The sequence below is a fragment of the Panthera pardus genome, unplaced genomic scaffold (genome assembly GCF_024362965.1).
Source record: "Panthera pardus isolate Hobbes unplaced genomic scaffold, ASM2436296v1 HiC_scaffold_7, whole genome shotgun sequence".
NCBI classification, from domain to species: domain Eukaryota; kingdom Metazoa; phylum Chordata; class Mammalia; order Carnivora; family Felidae; genus Panthera; species Panthera pardus.
Window position 1 is genome coordinate 58,836,327 of NW_026527002.1, and position 10,472 is coordinate 58,846,798.

The following is a 10,472-nucleotide window of genomic DNA, read 5'->3' on the forward strand; positions in this document are numbered from 1 at the left end:
CCTGGAAAATTTGTACTGACTATGTAATAACACCCAGGGTTCAAGCAATGGATACTGAAGTCAGATAGTCAAATGTTCTCTTTCCATTTAGGAAAAACTATTTGGGAATAACTTGGCTAGCTGGGAAAGTATTACCTCAAGTTACAAGAGTTAATTGGCCATTGGTTATTCTCTGCCCAGGAGGATATAATTTTTATTTGGACTTTGAAAAGGTTGATATCTATGGCTGCAGACTGATGGACAAGAAAGCCAAACTAGGCCTTCAGCAATGCTCCTAAGACTCTTTGAGTTGCCAAATGTCTCAGTGTAGAAAGCTAACATTCTGAGTCAGGGATATGTTAGACAGGTGAGACTGAAAGAGAACAAGGTGAGGAAGTTTGGTCTTGTAAACAATAGTGAGCTTAAACAATGTGTTTAAACCTGTGTGTTTAGACTGAAAAGGACTCAAAGAAGGAACAAGGTCACAAGACTTAAGTAAAGAGCAAAAACCTGCAGGTCTTCATGAGAAAGGAAAACTGGGAATACTGAATGAAAGAACTAAGTGAATGTACTTTGACTTTTACATTTTTTTTTTTTGTAAATTTAATATCCGAATGTGGGAAATTTCCTTCTGTTGTATACAGATTCCTATTTGCTTGCATTACAGAAAGTCATCTTAATACAATTTTAATGGGTTCATTTTTACTTTATGCACCATTAATTCTGATAAATGTTGAGTTCAGGTTCATGTCAAAAAGAAGACTAGATATACATGACTAGATATACATACAGAATAGAAGGAAATGCTGACCAGCTATCATTTACCTTGGGCACTTTCCTTCATACAGATAGCAACTGCCATCATTATTCACATCTTAGGAAGAAGGGTCACAATTCCTCCTGTGTCTTCTAGGTCTAAAGTCACACTGATAGGCGAGCAGTGGCACAGATTTTACCCAAGTGTAGAGAACACATATGTTTAGACAGCTGAATACCTGACAATGACTAGTTATGGAACACAAATTACCAAACTAATTTCTTTGGCTCCCGTTTACATCTATCGTTAAGTCATTATTTCATCTTATATTAGATATTATCCTTTAAAATTCAATGATGCTACTAAAATCGTTACTGAAGATGGATTTATTTTGTAACCAAGAAACTTAATTTTCGTGACAGCAGAGATTGAGTATAATCGAAACTGTCTCTTCAGCATCTTACAGTTAGTGGGTGCATAGTAAGTGCATATTAAACGTTTGATAGACAAGTAAATAAATGCATGTTTATTTGATTTAGAGTTATAGTTATCAACAGTCTCACCTACAGTTTAGGTAAATTAGTTTTCTCAATAGAATAATAGAATACTATTTTTTGGTGCTAATAGCTATTTATCTTCAGCACATGTAAGAGAACCTGAGTTAAACAGGATATATTTTCAACATGTGCTGTTGCATTGGAAGATCATGCTTACAGTTGACAACCTTCTTGCTTCCAGTAAAATAATGCAAATATTAAATATGTGAACTCCAGAAGATCTCAAATGGTACAAACAAACACAGTAGTGAACTCTCGAGTGAGATTTCCCTTCATATTGGGAAGACGACTAATACCCGCTACTGTATTAATTTACAGAAGATGTTTTTAGATGAGAAAATAGGTGTGAAGCATTTGAGAAAGGTGATATATAACCACAAAGTGTCATTATAATATTCAAGCTGGTATTTTGATTTTTGTGTCTCTAGAAATTCTGTTTTCTTCTGTAACAAATCCTTGAATAATTTTCCAAGATTGCTGCACAGTTATTCCCACGTATCAGATCTAATAGCCCATATGCTACTTAGGAAACATTAGCACTTTCCTACAGAAATACTCACTAACACATGATGCAAACTTCTGTAGCATTAGTTCGCAGGTGGAAAATATGTTATAAAGACATATGAGCCCATTTTTAAGACATTTTAAATTGACTTTTTAATTTTAATCATTTTTAAGTTATTTTGTTCTTTTATGTGGGAGGACAAAACACTCTTGCACACTTCTGAGGCAACACAGCACAAAAATTTAATGTAACAACCCCTTGGAATTTAAAAAAGAATTTAGAAAAACATGTAATTCTCAAACACAGGTGACAATCTCAGTTTTCCCACAAAAATCTGTTCTCAGTACAGTAGACTGCACTTGTAACTGGAGAAGTACGACCACTGGAGGGAGGACATTCAACTCAGGGACAATGAAACAAGTAAGTGTAATGCTAACAATACCAATAGAAAAAAAGCTGCAAGAGTTTTCTCTGGAATTTTTCTAAGTGTTTTCATGTGTTGCCTCACTTAGTTCTCAGTGCAATTCTACGGGATGATGCTACTATTCTGCCCATTTTATAGCCCAGGAACTAAACTTGAGAAAGGTTATCACTTGCCCCAATTCAGGGAACTAATATCTGGAAGAGCTGCTATTCGAAGCCACCACTGGCCGACCAGAGCCTGGGCTCTGTCACTCTGCATTATTGCCTATCAGCATTTTTTTTTTTTTTTTTTAATGTCAATGCAGAGTTCTTCAACTTATGGGATAAAAAGTATAAATCCTGAAGAAGATGTTTTTAAGTATATTGTATTTTTGTCATATTAAAAGAAAATTCCTGCAATGGACATTTCACTCCTGGAAAGAAAGTACTATACGTAACAGAACTCAAGTCACTGTTGTAGTTCACAATCTGCCAGCAGATCAGAGCCTTTACTGTGAGTTGTGCCGTTATCATGACTCATAACCCAGGTGTAAGAGGTTAAGTGTGTTTGTGTTTATAGTTCAATACCAATGTTCCTATGAATTAGACCTGCATTTACACTTCCTGCTAGTCTGGCCCTTTTCAGCTGAGAACTGTCTATGCAGAAATCAAGGCCAGAGAGCTAAGAAGTTATTTACAAAGTAAGGAATAGTTGGTAGGTAGTGGGGAGTTTTGCTTTGGCTGAATTAACCTATGTAAAAATATGTGTTACATTTGGGAAGCAAGAAAACATACATAATCATTATAATCATTCATTTATCAATATTTATGGGGAACTTACCAGGTTTCAGGCCTTACCTATAGTAGGTACTGAGCAGATAAAGTCCCTGCTTCCATGGAGCTAACTATTCTAATTGCCTACTAAGAAGTATGCAATTCTAATTTTAAATATGTAATTACCGGGGCACCTGGGTGGCTCAGTCGGTTGACTGTCCAACTTCAGCTCAGGTCATGATCTCATGGCTTGTGGGTTCGAGCCCCCCGTCGGGCTCTGTGCTGACAGTTCGGAGCCTGGAGCCTGCTTCGGATTCTGTGCCTCCCTCTCTCTCTGCCCCAACCTACTCGGATTCTGTCTCTGTCTCTCTCAAAAATAAATGAACATTAATAAATAAATAAATAAATAAATAAATAAATAAATAAATAAAGTACCTAACAGCAACAGGGAATAAACTAGCAAATATCATGTCAAACAGTGACAAACACAAAAAAGGTAGATGTCTTGTAACATGGATACCCTTTATCACATAGAGATAAAAGAAGGCCTCTCAGATAAAGTGACATTTTAACAGGTGCCTGAAAAAAGACACAGCATGAGCCAGGCTGACACAAGGAAAAAAATATCCCAGGCAGAAGAAATAGTAAGTACCAGAGTCCAAAAGTGAGACCAGGCTTTGTATACTCATAAAACCCATAGGGGTTTGTCATGGCCAGAACAGAGCTAGGTGGGCTTGAGGGAAATGGCGGAAGAGGGGTAGTATTGGGAGACTGGGTAATGGGGACAAGTGTGAGGACGGAGAGGTCAGATCTTGTACGGCCATAAAGGGTCACAGACAAGACTCTGAATTTTTCACCAGTGTGAAACAGGAAACCATTGAATTTTGAGTGGAGGGACAGTTAAGATCTGACTTATGCTTTAAAAGGCTCACTCTGGAAGCTATGTCACAAACAGTCTGTAGAGCAGCAAGAGTGGAAACAGAGAAAAGAATTAGGGAGCAATTGCAATGATCCTGTCAAGAAACGGAGGGACTAGGGGCGCCTGAGTGGCTCAGTCAGTTAAACGGCCGACTTCGGCTCAGGTCATGATCTCGCAGGTGGGTTCGAGCCCCGCGTCGGGCTCTGTGTTGACAGCTCAGAGCCTGGAGCCTGTTTCAGATTCTGTGTCTCCCTCTTTCTCTGACCCTCCCCTGTTCATGTTCTCTCTCTCTCTCTCTCTCTCTCTCTGTCTGTCTCAAAAATAAATAAACGTTAACAAAAAATTAAAAAAAAAAAAGAAACGGAGGGACTCAAGTGAGGGAAGCAGTGGTGGAAGGCGAGAAGTACTCTGAAAGCAGAAACATGTGAAGGCTAGGGTGACAAGGTACAATGACAGCTTGGATGTGAGCTGTGACAGAAAGAAAGGAATCAAAGGTGACTGAGGTTTTGACAGGAGTAACTGAAAAATGGATTTGCCACATTCTGAGACAGGACAGATTATGAGAAGAGGGGGTAGAAGATAAAGAGAAATGCAAGCTTGTTTTTGAACTTATTAATTTCTGATGTTTGTTACATATTCAAGTAGTTGTGAATATACAAGTTCAAAATGCAGGTGAGCAGTCCACGCTGGAGATACAAAATTTGGAGCCATTAGCTTTAGATAGTTAAAAGCCTTAGGTATGAACAAGATCGTTTCCAAAGTGAATACAGATGGAGAATAGTAAAGGTCCAAGGACTGAGCCCTGAGGAATCCAATATTTAAAGACCATAAAGTCGAGAGAGAGAATCTAGTGAAGTTCAGAGGAGCCAAGAAACTGGAGGCCATGTGAACAAAGTGACTGAAGAAAAGCAGACAGTGACAAACTTAGTCAAATACATCTCATAGGTCCTTTCACCTAAGGACTGAGAAACAACCATTGAACATGACATTTTATAGATCCTGGTGATCAATGTTGGGCAGCTTTAGTTCACAGGTGGGGAAGAATTGGGACTGGCATGAATTCAGGAGAGATCTGAAGGAGACAAGCTGGCAACAGCACATATAGTCACAGCATGGTGACTACATTTTCCTAACAAAAATCCAGGATATATGGTTTCATATATCATCTGTTAGGAGTCAGGAGTCATTTAAGCTTAAAACTGTTCCAGCAAGTCGAAGACCTGTACTGTTAGGTTACAATGAAGCACACTTACATTTGGCTTTCCTTTTATAGAGCAAACCCAGTGTAACTTTATCTTCGCAAATCCTCTGTTCCTGAAGACAGCTTGTCACAGCAGGCATCCCATGGTGGATTGATAAATGTCTATCACAAGCTTTAGTCATTGTATGATTTAGTAGGATGTCTCCTGAAGCAGAAGGCCAAATACTATTTCTAAATTTAAACTACCCTACATATGATGTTTATGCAAGTGTGCATACTACCACATTTTCTGCCCATGAATAATGCATGTCCTATGCAATTTGAGTCCAAAATAAGAAAAAAAATGCTAAACATCTAATAGTCTAAATGCAAGAATAAAACTTCTGTGCTTGGTAATAAAAGCCTTAAAGTAAAGAAGATACTGGGTTAATTCTACACAAATAATAAGAATAATGAACAAGGGTAAAACATTTTCTCCACCTTTCTCTTGTTATATTTCTCCCGCCATTCATTTCTGTGATTGTTCAAGTAAGTGAATCTTCCTCTAAAACCATAAGGCCAAGTGTTCTTTTTTTTTTTTTTTTTTTGAGCACTAGACAATGAATGGGTCATTCTTGACCAACATTAAATGGCACAGGCAGTGGGAAGCATACACAGCTGGAATCAAGAGATGTAGATCTGGTTAGTACACACATCGCTAATGCTTCTTTATTGCAAATATGTCAGACAAACTCAGTCCAGTCTGGATCATACAAAAATTATGTGATTAGAAATTTAGGTTCAAAAGGAAAATTCAATTTTCACTATCAAGATGTAGGATTACTTGTAATTGATTATTTTAATTGACTGACTCACTTGTCAGCCAGAGCTCAATACTCTGTGGTAGCTACCAATTAAAAAGTCCCTGTGCCCACTGCCTCTAGAGGAATGTACCCTGGATTCAGCTGTCAGGACACCAGGGATTGTTTTAGCTCTGTGATATACCAGGTAAGTGACATTTTATAGGTTATGTAACCTCAAGTTCTAGTTCTACTATCTAGCAACTAATAACATCATACTTGTTGTATGTGTGCTCGAGAGAGACAGACTTATGTGAGATAATATGCTCTATAATCAGTTTCCTAGTGTGTCCTCAGACACTGCCATTTATTCCTGTCCTTTGTCTTATATTTCTTTCTCCTTTCTGCTCAAAGTAATTTAACCTAAATCTGTCCCTTGTCCACACATCCTCCTCCATCTTTTGTTTCCTTTCTCCCTTGTACAGCCTTTTATTAAAGTTCTCCACACGTTCCTATTCCCCACCCTCTCCTCTTCTCGACACATTTTCCATACAACTCTTGACAATAAATCTTACTTATCTGTTGAACAAGTACCTACAAATGAAACTCCATCAACAGAAATTTATTAATATTAACCCAACACTCACTTTTTCTCTTATATTCCTATTTCACACATTTATGACTTATGCAACAGGAAGCAGTATGCATCCTGTTGCTCAAACCATAAACCTTGGAAAATAAACTCAATATGCCCCCTTCCTCAACCCACTACAATTAATATATCACCACATGCTATTCATTCTACCTCTGCACTTCTATTACCTTCTCTCTAATGTCATAGTTACATTGAGTTACATGCTCAATCATTTATTGTCTGGATTCTCCCAGAAGCCTCCTAATGGCTCCTTGCAAGCATTCTTGCCCCTGCTCAATGTATTAACTGTGTCAAATCAGAGTAAAATTTCTAAATGCAATCTGATCATGTCTTCCTCCTAACGGCTTCTTATTTCTTATTTCCCTATTTCCTTAGAAAAGAATCTAAATTTCTTGACATTAAGTTTGGCTTCAAAAGCCAATTTTGATCTAGATAGTACTAATCTCTCTACTCTCAATCCTTGCCATGTCCCTTCTAGAAGCTGTACACTAATGAGTTAGAATTATTAATCATTTTCCCCTCTTAGTTCTTGCAGGTGGGGGGGAGGCACATACCATGTTCTCCCATCCCTAGACTTTCACATTTGATGATCTTCCCAGGCAGTATTATCCTAAATTTGGTACAAGTGCCCACATCATGAAATCTTCTCAGTTAGTATAGGAGAATATCTACCACTTCCTACATTATGATGACACTGACCATACATTCTGAGATCCATGTTATATATCTATTGAGTTTACTTGGATACCTTAGAATTTCATAGTGCTTGACACTTAGTAACCAATTAATTAAAAAGTCTGGTAGGGCTGTCTGGGTGGCTCAGTTGGTTAAGACTCCAACTTCTGCTCATGATCTCACAGTTCGTGGGTTCGAGCCCCATGTCAGGCTCTGTGCTGACAGCTCAGAGCCTAGAGCCTGCTTCAGATTCTGTGTCTCCCTCTCTCTCTCTCTCTCTGTCCCTCCCTGACTCGAGATCTCTCTCTCTCTCTCTCTCTCTCTCTCTGTGTCTCTCTCTCTCAAAAATAAATAAACATTAAAAATTTTTTTAAGTCTGGGAAAGAACTGTATAAATTGTTAAGCATTATATAATTCAAAGTAATAATATTACCTTACTAAAATTCTTATAAAAGATAGGTATAGACATTTAAATTTCATTAAATCTACTGCCACATTATTTAATTTACTATTTACATTTATGTTTGATGAGGAGCAACGAATTACAAACAACTTTAACTCAAAAAACTTCTTTTCTGATTTTGTCTGTTGAGATTACAATTACACTGCCATTATATGTAACATCCATTTATTCATGATTTACAAGATACACAGACACTTACTTCTTTTTTTTTTAGAATAATCTGAAAATAAAGGCATATTTTGTTCTTTACAATGAATAATATAATGGAGGGCTTCTGTGAAGTTTAATATGTCATTTTTCAAAATTCAATAGTAGTTCATATAAACACAGAAAGAAATTGCAATTTTCAGGAACCCTGAAGCAAATTCTTTTAAAAAGGGAATTATCTGTGGACAAATAATCAACTTCAGTTTCAGTTTGGTGGGAAAAAAATTTCTCTAGTTTGTTTTCCCAAAGAATTTCCTATCTATATTGTGCCCCAAAACTCATTAGTGACTTGGTTCATGATAAAGAATAAGTACAAATGTAATTAGCTACTACATACATTTAAAATGCATGACTGAATATATCATTTAATAAGTTACTGCAACCTACTTAAAGCTCTCATGGAAGCCTTTAAAATGTTATAGTTCTTCATAAAATCCCTTCTTCTTAGGGAGCAATTTAGACTATGTTCATACAACTTGCCTAAAAACTATGCATTTGGATTCTGGAATATACTGTAAAATCAACAGTAGGTATTTAATTCAACCATTGCCTCATCAAACACAGTTTTCTTCTGAAGTTATTGAAAACAAAATAAAACCGTAACGGAAAACAAAAGCTATAAATAAAATAACTTAAAAAGTAGTATTTCTGTCATCTATTTTTGAGTAACAAATCATCCCGAAATTGAGTGGCTTCAAACAACAATAATTATTTCTCATGCCTCTGTGAGTTGACTGGGATTATTAGCAGGCTGGATGGTTCTTTTGTAACTGAAGTCCTTCATGGGTCTATATGCAAATGGGAGCTCAAATGGGGCAAGAATACCCAAGAATGCCCTCCTCCTCCATGGTCTCTTTTCATATCAACCTCTCATCATTCAGTATCTAGCCTGATTTACAGAATTGGCTGTAAATTCTGGTTCCAAGAAACAAGCCCCAACATTCAAGTGCTCTAACAAGCCTCACACTTGCAAATGTCCCACTGGCCAAAGCAAGTCACAGACCCAAGCCAAAAGCCAATATGAGACCATACTACACAAAGTCCTCACAACTGGAAAACATGACCTTTAGGGGATACCAATGTAAGTCAACCATAGAGAGTTTAAGCTTGTATATTTATGTTGTCTAATCATTTATTAGAAGTCAAATCTCTTCTCTCCATCAGCTGCAATACAAACATAATATAGACAATCTTAAAGCATAAGACACTTACTTCCTATAGTCTTATCCTACAACTTAAGTAATAAAAACTTTGAAGTCTACATTTTATAAATAATGGGTTTTTATATGAATTTACATTTACTTTTCCTTAAAGTCCTGAAGCTTCAAACATAACTTCATCTGTGTCCTTAAACTCTATTCTAAAATTTAAATTTTACCAGTCTTTAAATTGTTTTCATTTTGAAATTTAACTTTGTGTGGTATCATATTCCTTAATATTGGATGAAAGAAAAATAAATTTAATATTTGCCTTTATTTAGAAGTCATAGCAGCATATTCCCTACTTGGAAGGAACTTGATGTTTCAGTGCCAAAAGGGCTTTATTATGCAACCTTTCCCAGTCTTCTTAAACAACCATACTGAGGTTTTGTCAGAACACTTTCCATCCATTCGGCAATGCTGTCTTCTTTTATTTTTTAATTTTTAATGTTTTATTTATTTTTGAGAGAGAGAGAGAGAGAGAGAGAGCACAAGTAGAGGAGGAGCAGACAGAGAGGGAGACACAGAATCCAAAGCAGGCTCCAGGCTCTGAGCTGTCAGTGCAGAGCCCAATGTAGGGCTTGAACTCACGAATCACAAGATCATGACCTAAGCTGAAGTTGGACGCTTAACCAATTGAGCACCCAGGCACCCCAACAGTGGTATCTTCTTGAAATCAGAGTTGAAAGACCCGAGAAAGACCAGAAGAAATACTGGTTGAGTTGATTCTCTTCTACCATTTCAACAGTTCCTGGAATTACAAAAAGTCTTCCCATGTAAATAAGAAGAAATTAGAGTACTTTTCTTTAAAACAAAGATTGCATACCTGTTGTCTTAAGCTTTCTTGCCACCCTTGCCATAGCCCCTTTTATTTTTTTAAATTGTTTTAATGTTTATTTACTTTTGAGAGAGGAGTGTAAGTGGGCAAGGGGCAGAGACAGGGAGACACAGAATCCAATGCAGGCTCCAGGCTCTGAGCTCTCAGCATAGAGACGGACGTGGGGCTCAAACTCATGAACTATGAGATGATGACCTGAGCCGAAGTCAGATGCTTAAGTGACTAAGCCACCCAGGTGTCCCACCCTAGTCCCTTTTAAAACAACAGTAGGGTTGCCTGGCTAGCTCAGTCAGCACAGCTTGTAACTCTTGATCTTGGGGTTGTGAGTTCGAGCCACACATTGGGCATAGAGATTACGTAAATGAATTACTAAACAATGAAATTAAGAATAGGGAAGGATTCTAAAGGATGCTGAGTTACCTTAATTTTCCTTTGACTCTATAAGTGCCATAAAATTATGCCAGGTACTTCGTTTTTCAAAATGTGTTTCAATATATAAAATTGAGAGGTTTGCTACCTCAAAAGCAGCCCATTTCATCTTTGAATAGCACTGCCCTTTAGA

The 10,472-nt window shown here is 37.2% G+C and overlaps 1 long non-coding RNA gene across 1 annotated transcript in view; it reads right to left on the reverse strand.

The window, feature by feature from the left end:
• LOC128775328 (uncharacterized) overlaps positions 1-7,195 on the reverse strand; it is a 101,803-nt gene extending 94,608 nt beyond the window's left edge. The window contains exons 1-2 of the long non-coding RNA XR_008419995.1: positions 7,083-7,195; positions 5,147-5,299 (exon numbers count right to left, since the gene is read on the reverse strand). This is a non-coding gene — a long non-coding RNA (uncharacterized LOC128775328). The remainder of the gene's footprint in view (positions 1-5,146; positions 5,300-7,082) is intronic.
• Between the last annotated feature and the right edge of the window lie 3,277 nt (positions 7,196-10,472).